General features: G+C 44.2%; 1 non-coding gene across 1 annotated transcript; it reads left to right on the forward strand.

Moving 5' to 3' along the window:
* The first annotated feature begins 522 nt into the window (after window positions 1–522).
* Window positions 523–686, forward strand: LOC115868913. Its single transcript, XR_004045872.1, has one exon. It is a non-coding gene; the product is annotated as a U1 spliceosomal RNA (small nuclear RNA).
* The last annotated feature ends 4774 nt before the right edge of the window (window positions 687–5460 follow it).

Genomic DNA, 5460 nt, shown 5'->3' on the forward strand with positions numbered 1-5460 from the left:
CATTTCAAGAACAGATGTGATGCAGGGAACACTAATGATTGAAGTACAGATGGGTTGTGGGATGACCTCAAATATGTCACACATGAAGAAAGCAAGATGTAGTTAAAAAAACAGGAAAGGAAGAAAAGAACAAAATAGGTATCAGAAGAGACTCTGAAACTTGTGTTTAATTATAGAGTAGCTAGTACAAATGAAAAAAAAATAATGAGCTGACCAGAAAATTTCAAAGGGGAGTCCAAGAAGAAATAAAAAGAATATTAATGAAATGTGTAAATCCCTGGAGGAAAAATAAAAAGGAAGAGCACTTTCACCATTTTGCAAGATTAAAGAACTTAAGAAAAACTTTAATCCTTGAGTTGCAATATTAAATAATTCTAATGGAAAAATACTGAATGGCACATGAAGCATCAAAAGAAGGTGGAAGAAATACACAATTCCTGTACCAAAGGGAATTGGTGAGCATTCAACTATTCAAGAGGTAGTATGTGACCCAGAACTGGTGGTATAGAAGAAAGAAATCCAATACTTACCTGGCAGGGGAGATACCATGATCACGAGGGTGGTTTTCCCAGGGCGAGGCTTACCCATTGCACTCCGGATATGCTGACCCCTGTGATTTCCCCAAATGCAGGAAACTCGACTGCATAATTTGTGGTAGTGGGGGACTTCATTCGCACTGTCCCCTGAAAAAAAAAGAAGGAAGAAGTCCAATCTGCACTGAAGGTGCTATAGGTAAGCAAGGCAAGGCAGACCTGATCAAATACCAACTGAAATGTTACAACAACGCAGTGCTAGCAGCACTTGCTATACTAAAACTAACTGACCAACCATCTGGAAGAGATTTTTTGTGCCTACTTTGAAAAAATGTGACCCTACAGAATGCAGAAATTATTGAAAAATAATAATATCTCAAGTAAAATTTTGCTGAAAAGCAGTACAAGGACAGACACTTGCCAGTGATTCAGGCAGGATTTAGAAGAGGATGTGGAATGAGGGATAAGGTCAATGATATCAGATGATCTGGCCTAAAAGCAGAGAATACCAGAAAGACAACCTTTTTTGTTAAAGGGCAAAGATGTCATCTTGACCCAGATCTTCCTGACCTATGCCCTGGTGTTTTGGATTCCTAATATTCAATGTGAAAGTTGGACAATGAATAAAGAAGACCACAAAGAATAGATGCATTGAAGTATGGAATTGATGATGAATATTAAAAGTATCATGACCTGCCAGAAAAACAAACTAATCTGTCTTAGAAAGAGTATAACCAAAATGATCCTTGAAACCAAGGATGGGGAGACTTTAGCAGAGACCAATCTCTGGAGATTGGGCTTGGTAAAGTAGAGGGAGACAGGTGTATGACACAGTGGCTGAGCAATGAACTTCAATATCACAACTGGAGAAGAGCACAGGACTGGGCAGTACTTCATTCTGTTATAGGAGCTGCCGAGGCTGTACCTCACAACAGCGGCAACAACCAGGGGCCTAGGTATTTTACTGACCAAGTCTAATAATTCCCAAACTCTGCAATATTTGAGGCTTGTGCAGATACTTTCCGTCTCTTCAGATTCCTGTTTTTACATTTTAGCAAATCTTTGAATTTTTTTTTGTTAAGCACGCTGTATCAGTTAAAAGAAATGAGGGAAACAGTCCATTTAGTGTGAGATTTCATGTTTATCTGCTTAGGAGGTAGACTGCATTTACTGTTTGTTGTACCTGTGTCTGAGCTAAAATTTCCTGTGGTGTCCTTGTTTGGGATCCCTGCTATTTTTAGATTTCTCTAGAGACTTCTTAAGCAAGATCTGAACTTTGAAATTATTTTTAGTCATAGTTATTGTTAGGTTCTAGGTGCTGTTGAGTTGATTTTAGAGTCATAGTGAGCTGGTAGGAATCCTCTTCGTTTTATAGTAATCTGTTGGGGGCAGGAAGAAAAGCGTTCTGTAATCCTTGTTTTTAGATCTCAGTATCAGTTAACCTATGTTTTCTGAAGGGACCTTAACAAGTGATTGTCTGTTTTGTTTTTCTCAACCTGGTGGTATAGTGGCTATGTGTTGAACTACTTAGCTGCGAGGTCACCAGTTTGAAACCACCAGCCACTCTATGGGAGTAAGTCAGATAGGGCTTTCCACTCCTATAAAGAATTACAGTCTCAGAATCTCACAGGAGCAGTTAGTTCCACCCGGTCCTATAGGGTCACGATGAGTCAGAATGGACTTTCTAGCAGTGAGTGGGTGAAGGTGAAAGAGGAAGGCTGGAGTTGGGTATTTTTCTTTTCTCACATTGTTTAAGCTTTTATTAAATAGTTTCTCTTGAGGTGCAACATTGTTAAGAAGAATAGTGTACTCAGGACGTATTCTCCCATCCCCCGGTCAAGAGCACAAGGGGATTTTTCAGAAGCTCATTGTGAGAGCCTGATGTGGTTCCTGAAAGTCGAAGCCAACAAAGTGTGAGGCGTTCCCTGAGGCTGGGCATCTAGGAGACTTTAACTAGCCCATGTTCAATCAACAGCAATAAGTCCAAATACCAAATACTCTTTGGTATTTCTATTCATGAGTAGCGCCAACAGAAGTTTCTCCTCTTAGTAATCTGGGATTCTCTCTCTCTGTATCTGTATCAGTTTTGGGGCGTGGCAATTTGCAGTGTGACCTTAATTCCTTCAGGAATCTATAAATTTTCAGTTTTTCAGCATTGTTCTAATTGTGAAATTATTATTCCTAGATTTTTACATGTCAGATAGGACATTAGAATCCTCTATTACTTATTTTATCTAATTGTGTGTGCATGAACGTACAACTTTTGTCCAGTCAGCACACGATAAATATTTGAACAAGTGAGCATACTATTGGAGTCCAGTAGTGTATTACTAAAAGTTTAACAATCTGCTCTTTAGGGGGGAAGCCCTGTTTGCTGATTTCTGTGGTATAAATTCACCCCCTCCCCGATTCACTCACTTTCTCACTCACTCACTCACTCACTGTCTCATTCACTCCCTGCTTCACTCTCTGTCCCACTCATTCACTGCCTCACTCTCACTGCCTGTCGCACTCTCTCACTGACTCACTCACTCACTGTCTCATTCACTGACTCTCACTGTATCACTCACTCACTGTCTCACTCTCCCTCACTGCCTCATTCACTCTCACTCATTCACTCTCTCACTATCTCATTCACCCCCTGCCTCACTCGCTGTCTAATTCTCACTCCCTGCCTCACTCACTCACTGTCTCATTTACTCTCTGCCTCACTCACTCCCTCACTTCCTCACTCACTGTATCTCACTGTGTCATTAACTCCCTGCCTCATTCACTGACTCTCACTGTGTCACTTACTCACTCACTGCCTCACTGTCTCATTCACCCCCTGCCTGTCTCACTCTCACTCACTCAATCAGTGACTCACTCTCATTCACTCACTTCCTGACTCTCACTGCCTCACTCTCTCACTCACTCAGTGTCTCATTCACTGAATCTCACTGTCTTATTCACTCCCTGCCTCACTCTCCCTGCCTCACTCATTCACTGTCTCACTCTCTCACTGCCTCATTCACTCACTCACTGCCTCACTGTGTCACTCACTATCTCATTCACTCACTGTCTCATTCACCCTCTGCCTCACTAAGTGACACACTCTCACTCACTATCTCACTGTCTCATTCTCATTCACCCCCTGCCTCACTCACTAACTCTCACTCACTCTCACTGTCTCATTTCCTCCCTGCCTCACTCTCTCACTGTCTAACTCTCACTCACTCCCTGCCCCACTTTGTCTCACTCTCTCAGTGCCTCATTCACTGTCTCATTCACTCCCTCACTCCCTGCCTCATTCACTGACTCTCACTGTGTCCCTCACTCACTGCCTCACTGCATCTCTCTCTCTGTCTCACTCACTAACTGTCTCATTCACTCCCTGCCTCACTCTGTCTCACTCTCACTGCCTCACTCACTTACTCTCTCTGTCTCACTCACTGATTCACTGTCTCACTGTTTCACTCACTCTCACTTACTTACTGTCTCACTCCCTGCCTCTCTCACTCACTCACTCACTGTCGTACACACATTCACTCACTGCCTCACTCACTTACTCACTGCCTCACTGTCTCATTCACTCCCTGCATCACTCTCTGCCTCACTCTTTCACTATCTCAATCACTGTCTCACTCACTCACTCTCTCTCTGCTTCACTCGCTGTCTAACTCTCACTCACTCCCTGCCGCACTCTGTCTCACTCTCACTGTGTCACTCACTCACTGCCTCAATCACTCCCGGCCTCACTCACTGTCTCACTCACTCACTACCTTACTCTCACTCTCTGTCTCACTCATTCACTGTCTCACTCCCTCCCTGCTTCACTCTCTGACTCACTCACTCACTGATTCTCACTCTCTCACTGTCTCATTAACTCCCTGCCTCACTCTCTTTCTCACTAATTCACTGTCTCACTCCCTCACTGCCTCCCTCGCTGTCTAACACTCACTCACTCACTGTCTCATTTACTCCCTGCCTCACTCTCTCATTCACTCACTCACTCTCACTTACTTACTGTCTCACTCCCTGCCTTACTCTCTGACTCTCACTGTATCATTCACTCCCTGCTTCACTCTCTGTCTCACTCTTTCAATCACTCACTGCCTCACTGTCTCATTCACTGACTCTCACTGTGTTACTCACTCACTCTCACTGTCTCAGTCCCTCACTGCATCTCACTTTCTCATTCACCCCCTGCCTCACTCTCTTTCTCACTCATCCACTGTCTCTCTCTCTCACTCCCTCACTGCCTAACTCATTCACTGTCTCATTCACTGACTCTCACTCTTACTGTTTCATTCACTCCCTGCTTCACTCTCTCCCTGTCTCATTCACTGACTCTCACTGTCTCACTGCCTCATTCACTGTCTCCCACTGTCTCATTCACTCCCTGCCTCACTCTTTCTCACTCATTCACTGTCTCACTCTCTCACTCCCCCACTGTCTCATTCACTGATTCTCACTGTGTCACTCACTCACTCTCTCACTGCCTCATTCACTCCCTGCTGCACTCATTGTCTCACTCTCACTGCCTCACTCTCACTTACTTACTGTCTCACTCCCTGCCTCTCTCACTGCCTCTCACTCACTCATTCTCTCAGTGACTCACTCTCACTGTCTCACTCTTTCACTGCCTTATTCTCTCACTATCTCACTCACTCACTGCCCCACTCTGTCTCACTCTCTCAGTGCCTCACTCACTCACTCCCTGCTTCACGCTCTGTCCCACTCATTCACTGTCTCACTCTCACTGCCTCACTCACTCCCTGCCTGATTCACTCTCTGTCTCACTCTCTGACTCTCACTGTGTCACTCTCTCACTGCCTCACTCTCTTTCTTACTCATTGACTCTCTCACTGCCTCATTCTCTCACTGCCTAACTCACTCACTCTCACTGTCTCATTCACTCCCTGCTTCACTCTCTGTCTCACTCCCT

The sequence above is a fragment of the Echinops telfairi genome, unplaced genomic scaffold (genome assembly GCF_000313985.2).
Source record: "Echinops telfairi isolate 266 unplaced genomic scaffold, ASM31398v2 ScPeMD7_18;HRSCAF=68, whole genome shotgun sequence".
NCBI classification, from domain to species: domain Eukaryota; kingdom Metazoa; phylum Chordata; class Mammalia; order Afrosoricida; family Tenrecidae; genus Echinops; species Echinops telfairi.